Consider the following 10880-nt stretch of genomic DNA (forward strand, 5'->3'; position numbering starts at 1 on the left):
ATATTTTATTTGCAAATAAGCTATCAAGGTTTAAAAAAAAACCCAAAGATTAATTCATCTGGTGTGTAGCATTTCTTGAAAGTACAGAGCTAAAAAACTGTCCTCATTTGGTGATTTTGTTAATATGGCTTTTTTTCTGTAATAACATAATGGACAAGGAGGCAATACACAAATTCTGATCATATAAATGAGTTTAAAATTCTTCTCTGATGTTTACATTAATTAAAACATGAAGATCCTCTGATTTAGGCTTTCAATTACCTGGTTAATTTGTTGTAAATTCAGCTCTTGGCCAGTGATATTTGCACTGTTTATTTAATTGATATATTTAACTTCCCCAAAACTAACTGAATGGCAACTTCGATTAAAATCTGACAGGTGAAACACATAGATTTGTCTAAATTCAAGGCATCCATTAATGATCTAATGTAACCGAATTTTAACTATTCTTTAAAACTTTTAAGAATGGATTAGAACAAGAAAGAGTTTGAATATGTTAAGATTGTAATATTTTAAACCGATTCACGAACAGGGTGATGGGTGTGGTGAGAAATGAAGCAGGTATATCAACACGTAAGGGTCCCTATTATTTTTCTTTATTATTTTTGGTTTTTGTCTTCTTACTCTTCTATAGGCTTTTACTCGTTCACTCCTGGACTGCGCTATCTGGTAGTCTAGGGGTTTACATGGTAGTCTAGGGGTTTACACATCACTATTTCTTTCACTTTCTCTGTTTCTCGCGCTTTTTCTCTTGTTCCTTCTTGTTAAATTTAAAATAGAAGATGTACATTAAATGTATTTTGTCATATGCCGCAGTTTATACTACAGTACATTGCTTCTAATAAAAACACACACAAAAAAAATATTGTGATATTTGTTCAGTATGTAGCAAATATCTTGTCCTCTCCCCTTGTATTCAGAGTACATAGAGCAAAATCGGTAATTTTTAAGTCGAAGCCGGTTGCGATGTTAGTTGAAGGTGGTTGCCGGAGGTTGCAGGTGGTGGAACGTCTTACATCCCTAGCATCGCAACCGGCTTTGATTAAAAAATTAACGATTTTTAAAATGACAACCTATTTTTAGTCGTGGCCGGTTTGGAATTTTTTTAAATAATCGCCGGAACATAGAAGAAGTGGAAACCACTTTCGACCATTAGGGAGACTGACAAAAACCTCAGAGAACCGTACGGAAACCTTGGGTGGGGCACAAAGTCTCCAGAGGTTTCCATTCAGGTTTCCTAAGTGGGACAGGGGCATTAGGAAGGAACTGCAGGTGCTGGTTTCCACCGAAGATTGACGCAAAAGGTTGGAGTAACTCAGTGAATCCAGTAGTACCCAAAGTAATTTACTGCAAATTAACTACATTTTAAAAGTTATCATAGTCGTTATGTAAACTTGACTGCCAGATCTCTTTAAAGGTCAAATGTTTTGCATACCTGCTGCTGATATGGGAAAGAGTTAATTAGAACAACCCCCCTGACCATTCTTAATGGTGCAATTAGATAGAAACATAGAAACATAGAAAATAGGTGCAGGAGTAGGCCATTCAGCCCTTCGAGCCTGCACCGCCATTCAATATGATCATGGCTGATCATCCACCTCAGTATCCCGTACATGCCTTCTCTCCATACCCCCTGATCCCTTTAGCCACAAGGGCCACATCTAACTCCCTCTTAAATATAGCCAATGAACTAGCTTCAACTACCTTTTGTGGCAGAGAATACCACAGATTCACCACTCTCTGTGCGAAAAATGTTTTTCTCATCTCGGTCCTAAAATACTTCCCCCTTATCCTTCAACTGTGTCCCCTTGTTCTGGACTTCCCCAACATCGGGAACAATCTTCCTGCATCTAGCCTGTCCAACCCCTTAAGAATTTTATAAGTTTCTATAAGATCCCCCCTCAATCTTCTAAATTCTAGCGAGTCCAAGCCGAGTCTATCCAGTCTTTCTTCATATGAAAGTCCTGCCATCCCAGGAATCAGTCTGGTGAACCGTCTCTGTACTCCCTCTATGGCAAGAATGTCTTTCCTCAGATTAGGAGACCAAAACTGTACGCAATACTCCAGGTGTGGTCTCACCAAGACCCTGTACAACTGCAATAGAACCTCCTGCTCCTATACTCAAATTCTTTTGCTATGAATGCTAACATACCATTCGCTTTCTTCACTGCCTGCTGCACTTGCACACCTACTTTCAATGTACCATGACACCCAGGCCTCGTTGCATCTCCCCTTTTCCCAATCGGCCACCATTCAGATAATAATCTACTTTCCTGTTTTTGCCACCAAAGTGGATAACCTCACATTTATCCACATTATACTGCATCCGCCATGCATTTGCCCACTCACCCAACTTATCCAAGTCACCTTGCAGCCTCCTAGCATCCTCCTCACAGCTAACATTGCCCCCCAGCTTCGTGTCATCTGCAAACGTGGAGATGTTGCATTCAATTCCCTCATCCAGATCATTAATATATATTGTAAATAGCACTGAACCTTGCAGTACCCCACTAGTCACTGCCTGCCATTCTGAAAAGGACCCGTTTAATCCTACTCTTTGCTTCCTGTCTGCCAGCCAGTTCTCTATCCACATCAATACTGAACCCCCAATACTGTGTGCTTTAAGTTTGCATACTAATCTCTTATGTGGGACATAGAAACATAGAAAATAGGTGCAGGTGTAGGCCATTCGGCCCTTCGAGCCTGCACCGCCATTCAATATGATCATGGCTGATCATCCAACTCAGTATCCTGTACCTGCCTTCTCTCCATACCCCCTGATCCCTTTAGCCACAAGGGCCACATCTAACTCCCTCTTAAATATAGCCAATGAACTGGCCTCAACTACCTTCTGTGGCAGAGAATAGTAAGATTAAACGAGAATTTACCAGTTTGAAGTTTGATCTTTATTTTATGAGGAGTTACGATGAGGGATTACGTGAAGACCCCGCCAGCACGCGTGCGCGACATTCTTCAAAGCAGCGTTGTGGAATCACAGAAATAGTAATTGAAGTACATAGTAAAGACAAGGAGAACTAAGATACCAGTTGACCTTTATAATTGAGGGCGGGAGCGGAGAGCACGTAATCCCTCATCGTAACTCCTCATAAAATAAAGATCAAACTTCAAACTGGTAAGTTCTCATTTAATCTTACTATTTTACTTCGGAGTCACATGAGTGACTACGTGAAGATTTTAAAGCTCTGTGATTTCAAGCCGTGGAACAGTCCATGCTTCACTCACTGCCGAAGTCATTCAAGGGAGGAAGTATGTTATTGTATTCAGACATGCATCCAATTCAGGAAATAACAATTTATTTTGACAAAATAATCCTCCCTAGGGCTAAATATATTGCAGAATTCAAACTTGATTCTGCAATACCGCAGGTTTGGTTATTGGCTTATTATAAAGAATTGGAAGGTCTTTCTCTAGACCATCCTGCTGTTGCCAGGATATGGTCCATAGGCACTTCCTTGTCTCTAACTGCCGGTGTTGCTGTTGCCCTTGTGGATAGAAACTTAAGATGTCAGTATCCACCCCAGCAGCTCCCAAGCCTGAGTCATCTAGCGATGGTTAGTGCTGATACCCGGCCATTAGGCTGTTTGTGGCTGCCCATAGTGCTAATTTACTTCCTCTTAAGTTTTAGTAGTTTTAAGGTATAATAGAAGGTATGTCATTACACATGGTCAGGTGTCAGTTGGGTATATCTGGAATTCCAAATTTTGTCCTTATGTTCATGGTTCATCCTCTTGTTTAACAAGCTCCAATATGCAAAGTTATCTTTTCTGGAGATGCCATCATTTATCCCAGTCTCAGTTTATGTAGAAACTGGACCCCTAGAGCTGAGACCAGTACTATCAGCATACTGTTTTGTAAAATGTCAGCTCCCCCCCCCCCAGGGACAGGGACGTTGCTGGTGCCCCTAGCAATGTTAGTACAACACTGACGTCCCAGATCTGGGAGTACTTCCCTCTAGGCGGGTTGGTGTTAAAAATAATCCTCATAAGTTTGACAACTAGAGGGTGAGATCCCATGGAGAGTTGTTGTGGCGCCTGCCACCAGCAAGCTGACAGGGCACTCCTGCATAATTATAGTACTGCAGCTCAGTCCTTCATCTATATGAAGGCTGGATAGGAATACTCAGGATGTTGCTGGTTGTAGCTGTATTATACGCTACACCAGTTCTTCTTGATTCTTGATAGGCTGCCGTGATCAAGCTCATGGTCCTGTCCGCCAGCCCGGATCTAGCATGGTGGACTATGGTTCAGAGACTATGTCCGAGACCACAGGGATCCATGGCTGTGTAGGCCAATCAGGAACTTTCAAGACACTTGATGTTGAGTCCACATGTGTTTTCGCTTAGGATCCGACTGATGAGGCAGGAGGGAAAAAACATTGTAAACCATTATTCCCCATTCAGTGAGTAACGTCCATTGCTACTGCCCCAAGTGTGGTTCACAAGCGGCATATGTTGGTAACTGGTGATTGGGTCTGGATGCAAATGGATCGATATCTGGTGTCCCTCTTTTGGTAATATCAGCAACTTTTTTGTGGTCCAACAGTCATTCGGTGCTGTCATTGAATTTTCATGACCTGGTGTGTGCCTCAGTATTGAGCTTACCTGGTAGGTAAGTTTGCTGATAGCCAAATATGTATGTTAACTCACCATAGCCAAATATATTGGCCAGATTGACACATGATATCGATCTTTTCTCCCATATGATTAATCTATGCCACCACTGTGATATTATCAATTCGTAGGCGGACATGCAGATGGTGCATTGTTAGTAGTAGGCTTTTAGCCCATAAAACGCACCCAACACCAGTGTTTTTAGTAATTAATTTTGTTGTAGGCTTCCACCAAGTCTGCTTTACTCTTTGGCAATGTTACAGACATATGGATAACGTTAATTGTAAATCCCAGAAAGTCCAGTTGTGGATGCCGTCAACTTACATTTATCTGGATGGAGAGGACCCAAGAGTTTCACCCAATGTTTGGTAGCTAAAACTGCTGATTTAGCTAGATCCAGGATTTTTTCCCCACAATTGATATATCATCAAGATACGTATGCCATGACAATATGATTTTGTTTCTAATATTGCCAAGGCCCGTTTTAATATCTTGGTGAAAAGTCTTGGGGCTGAAGTTAGCCCATTAGGCAACGCTGTACCCTGCCATAGTTGCCCCATCCAGTTAAGTTTTTGGTATCGACAATGATCCCTCCATGTCTCCCAAAACAAGTGTAATATTCCCCCTGTTAGTACAGGTCGTACATCTTTGTGTTCTGGAAGGAACCAGATCCACCTACTTACCTGGTTGCTGGTGGTATGTCCCTTTCTTCCATTTCTGCCTCTTCTGCGCAAGAGGCGCCTGAGTGCGGGGTTGGCACGTTTTCCATGAGGGTCGCTCTGGGTCTTGGCCTAAAAAGGACCTTCGTGGTGCTGCGCGACCCTCGAGCTTTCACCAGCGTCCTGGTGTTGATACCTGCTGGTGGTTGCACAGGGGTGCTGTCGTTGCTGATGACGCTTGTCATCTCTGTACCACCGTCTGGGCGAGCAACCAATGATATGCCCGCTGTCAGAAGTTTTGAAATCTTCTGTAGTTTGACCTCCTGGGTTTTTGTGCCAGTCCCACTGTACCCCCAGATCGCATTGTTTGCTGCAGGCATTTTTAACGAAGTAAAGTTCACAGGAGGCCTATACTTCTGCGTAATTTTGTTGCCTGTTTCTGCAGAAGATGGAAGTACAGGTAGTCGATGCTCGCCACCAGACTGGTCTATAATGGTACTTTTCGTTGATCTGTAATTTTGGTGATCACTCCCAGTAGCAGCTTAGGATTCTGCACCCCCTGCACACTGCCGTTTTCTTCAGCCACGTCCCCTCCTTCCGGACCAGCCCAGCCCTGGTCCACAACGCATTCCTCTATCGAGGGAGATGCATTGTTTTACAGCCCTCGATAAGGTGCTGTGTGGGAGTGCGAAGACTCCCATGATGAGCTTGCTGCATCTCCCGGAACAAGTCACGGGCGGACCTCTGCTGCACTTGGTCAGTGCGCCCCTTCGGCTGGACTCAGATGAGTATGATCGGCCAGGCTGAATCCTGCTGGGCTTTGCCTCCAGCCTGCTGCGCTGCTTTGAGCTGTACGACTCATGGCGCTGGATTCAGCTTGGAGTCGGTAAGTGGACCTTAGTAACCACGCCAACAGTCACTTTCACTGCCCTTGGGCAGTGCGTCCTCCTGGCCGGACTCCCTTAGTCTATCGGCCGTACCAACTCCTGCCTGCCTGCAGCCAGCTGTGTTGTTTCCTGGTATACAGCTCGCGGTGCTGGGCTCAGCCTGCGCCGGTCGTACCTGGCTGTCGGCTGCCGGAACCTTCCTAGTTCCCCGCAGCCTGCGGTCCTGGAACCGTTGTTTGCCCATGGCTTGTTGGCTGCTGGAACCTTCCTGGTTCCCCGCAGCTTGCGGTCCTCGAACCGCTGAGCGTTCGTGGTTGTTGGCTGCCGGGACTTGCCTGGTTGTCCGCAGCCTGCGGTCCTGGAGCCGCTGGACGTCTGTGTTCATTGGCTGTCGGGACCTACCTTGAACCCCGCAGCCTGCGGTCCTGGAGCCGCTGGTAGCCCGTGGCTGTCGGCTACCGGGACCTACTTGGTTCCCCGTGGCAGCCTGCGATCCAGGTCCGTTTTTTCTTCCCCTTGTCCAACGTGCTGTAACATAAAGCACAGCAAGGGGAAGAAATACAACTTCAATTTTTCCTTACCTGTGTAGGTCCGTTTGAATTTTTCCCGCGGGAGCGCTCCACCCCCGCCCGTCGCTGTTGCACTGGCGGGGTCTTCACGTAGTCCCTCACGTGACTCCGAAGTAAAATTCCAGAGATTCACCACTCTCTGTGCGAAAAATGTTTTTCTCATATCGGTCCTAAAAGATTTCCCCCTTATCCTTAAACTGTGACCCCTTGTTCTGGACTTTCCCAACATCGGGAACAATCTTCCTGCATCTAGCCTGTCCAACCCCTTAAGAATTTTGTAAGTTTCTATAAGATCCCCCCTCAATCTTCTAAATTCTAACGAGTACAAGCCGAGTCTATCCAGTCTTTCTTCATATGAAAGTCCTGACATCCCAGGAATCAGTCTGGTGAACCTTCTCTGTACTCCCTCTATGGCAAGAATGTCTTTCCTCAGATTAGGAGACCAAAACTGTACACAATACTCCAGGTGTGGTCTCACCAAGACCCTGTACAACTGCAGTAGAACCTCCCTGCTCCTATACTCAAATCCTTTTGCTTTGACCTTGTCGAAAGCCTTCTGAAAGTCCAGATATAACACATCCACCGGTTCTCCCTTATCCACTCTACTAGTTACATCCTCGATAAATTCTATAAGGTTCATCAGACATGATTTACCTTTCATAAATCCATGCTGACTTTGTCCAATGATTTCACCACTTTCCAAATGTGCTGCTATCCCATCTTTAATAACTGACTCTAGCATTTTCCCCACTACCGATGTTAGACTAACTGGTCTGTTATTCCCCGTTTTCTCTCTCCCTCCCTTTATAAAAAATAGGGTTACATTAGCTACCCTCCAATCCTCAGGAACTACTCCAGAATCTAAAGAATTTTGAAAAATTATCACTAATGCATCCACTATTTCTGAGGCTACTTCCTTAAGTACTCTGGGATGCAGCCTAGTATCCTGGGGATTTATCGGCCTTTAATCCATTCAATTTACCTAACACCACTTCCCGGCTAACCTGGATTTCACTCAGTTCCTCCATCTCATTTGACCCCTGGTCCCCTGTTTGACCCCCGATCTTTTATGTTCTGATGAGCAAGCAAATTGATCCTCAATTTATCTTATTTGAAGGTGTCGACTCAGTACAGACATCTGCACTAAAATAAAACAGAGAAAAAAAATGGGTGTGTTCAATTTCTACACCAGAATGTAACTTTTTTTGGAATATGGTAATGAAACGTGCAAGTGTTTCACGTGTGCGACTGAACAAACCTATTAATGTTGGTAAAGTGTGGTATGTGAGTGATTGTGGTGTGGTGATGGTGCACTTGGTGGAAAATATGGAATCATGAATCGTGAAAGTTAATTAATAACTAAAATCAGTTCCAAATGAGAATTATAGAAAACTGGATTGTTAAAAAATGAATTGTATCAGTTTGGAACGTGTCAGCTCCGCTTACTGCTGCAGCATGGAGTAATCTCATGGTTCTTAATTCATATAATTAAACCATAGAACCATTGAACCATTGAAAAGTATATCTTGAAGTGAAACAGTGAAGCCTAAACAGAATAGCAGGGCCTTGCATGAACAATTATTCTCACATGGTAAGCACTGCCGATAAAACGGTTAAGAAAAATTTATTGGCCCAAATATATTCTCCAGAGATGCCGCCTGACCTGTTGAATTACTCCAGCATTTTGTGTCTGTCTTTAGTATAAACCAGCATCTGCAGTTCCTTCTTATTACATTTTGGCTGCTCCACTGCAAAATCTCCTTGAGGTATCCATTTTCTCCAGAATTGATGCCTGACTCACTGAGTCACTCCTGCACTTTGTGCTGATCTTTTGTGTACGTGCAGAAATTGCTTATGTTTTGGCTTAAAAAAGGACACAAAGTGCTGGAGGAACTCAGTGGGTCAAGCATCTCTGGAGAACATGGATAGGTGATGTTTCGGAGCGGGACCGAACACATTGTGTCCTTCTCTGTAAACCAGCATTTGCATTTCCTTGTTTCTACTTTATGTTTTCTGGGTTGCCGTCTAGTTTTTTGACAGTTCTAACCCCAAAATTAACAGTTGGTTATTTTTTATTGTTATGTGTAAGAAAAATGTACTTTGTAGATTTTGTGGTTTGAGCCAGAATTTTCTGGAACAGGCAAACTACCAACTCACAGCACTGCTATTAAAGAAATGCTGAAGAAATATTTCAATAGCCAAATCACAACTTAGCCAATTGGCAAAATTATCAAAAGCAATGAATGACTTTGAAGATCAAAAACTATTCAAATTATCAACATATTTAAAGTTCATTACATCCCACAAAATAAGAAAATTAAAACACTAGTCCAAAGACTAGTCTGGACACATCGTCTTAGATTCTTCCAGACTTAGACTAAATAAGATTAGACTTATACTTGATCTTATAGCTGTACACTGTAGACGGCAGTAATCATGTAATCATCGATTGTAATCATGTATATTCATTCTGCAGACTGGATAGCATGCAACAAAAAGCTTAATTTCACTGTACCTCAGTACTCGTGACAATAAACTAAACTAAAACTAAAAAAAAAACTAAACTAACACAAATTGAGTTTGATAATTTAGAGAACTGGCTAAGTTGGGACTACGGTGTTTAAATATTTGTTCAGCATTTCTTTAATAGGAGAGCAATGATTATGGTGGTTTGCCTCTTCCAGAAAACCTATATCAATAAAAGTTTGGTATCTTTTTAAATGTGTGTTAAACAGTAAAATAACAATCTGCGGACATCTTCTCCATGAACTTAAACTTTAATAATACATTCCCTGAATGTTATAACCGAAAAGCTTATCTATGTATTTGAGTTTTGGAACCAGAACTGATATTACCTACTAGAAGGTAATATTAGGTAAGGGATCAGGGATTGGTCTTATTTTGAAATTACTTCCTCAATAATTCAGTATTTATTGACTTGAGGTCATGAGACATTTCCCAACAGTCATGTTGAATTTTTCACAATGTATAGATGATGAAAGTCATAATTAAATTTTGCCTGTGCCAGCTGGTTTGTGAATTACTAATACATTTTGCTTTTGTTTTTTTTTTGCTTATATACACTTAATGTAACGGATGGCTTGTCACTTGCTCAATTCTCCACACCGGACCTGTTCTTATGTACAACATAAACGAAGCATGCACAAGATAGTCAAATTACTTGATATTTGGGAAAGTTAAGCCCAAATTGTTATTTAAACTCTATGAGTTTCATTTCTTGTGTCATGTTAATAATATCATCCTTAACCATGTCTGATTTGAATCAGGTTCCTTTCTAATTGAGATTTGACATGATATGCAGGATGAAAAGCATGATAATAATGGGCCATTTTTTGTTGTTGTTAGTATTTACTTATGTTCTCACTTCATGGTATGATTTAGTCAAATAAAATATACTGACACATAATGCCCCTGTCCCACTTAGGAAACCTGAACGGAAACCTCTGGAGACTTTGCGCCCCACCCAAGGTTTCAGTGTGGTTCCCAGAGGTTTTTGTCAGTCTCCCTACCTGCTTCCACAACCTGCAACCTCCGGAAACCACCTGCAACCTCCGGGAACCGCATGGAAAACTTGGGTGGGGTGCAAAGTCTCCAGAGGTTTCCGTTCAGGTTTCCTAAGCGGGACAGGGGCATTAGGGACGATTCCTTGAGCAAAACACAAAGTGCTGGTGGAACACAGCAGGTCAGGCAGCATCGGGGGCTGGAAATGGATAGGCGACATTTTGGGTTGGAACCCCTCATTAGATTGCAGACAATTCCTTCATGACTGCCAGAGAAATTGCCCCAGACCAACTGTTGAGCTGTCCAAAGCATTTACAGAAATGTGAAAGAAGCATCAAGCACTTAACCTCCCATTTCTGTGTAAAATAATAACTTTCTCCTTGAAAACTATAAAGACAATATATGTCTACATTAGTGACATTTAAATTATGTAAATACATGAAAAATTTAGATCATGTTTTAGATGTCTTTACAGGTCTCCTCTGCCTCCAATGGGCCAAATCTTCTTCTATACACTCCCTGGTAGAGCCTTAATCTTGTGATTACCTCTGTCTCCTTTTTCATTTTTCATCATTCATTGTCTAAACTTATTTTGTCCATGAGACCCTCTTTT

This window comes from Amblyraja radiata, chromosome 6 (assembly GCF_010909765.2).
Source record: "Amblyraja radiata isolate CabotCenter1 chromosome 6, sAmbRad1.1.pri, whole genome shotgun sequence".
Lineage (NCBI taxonomy): Eukaryota > Metazoa > Chordata > Chondrichthyes > Rajiformes > Rajidae > Amblyraja > Amblyraja radiata.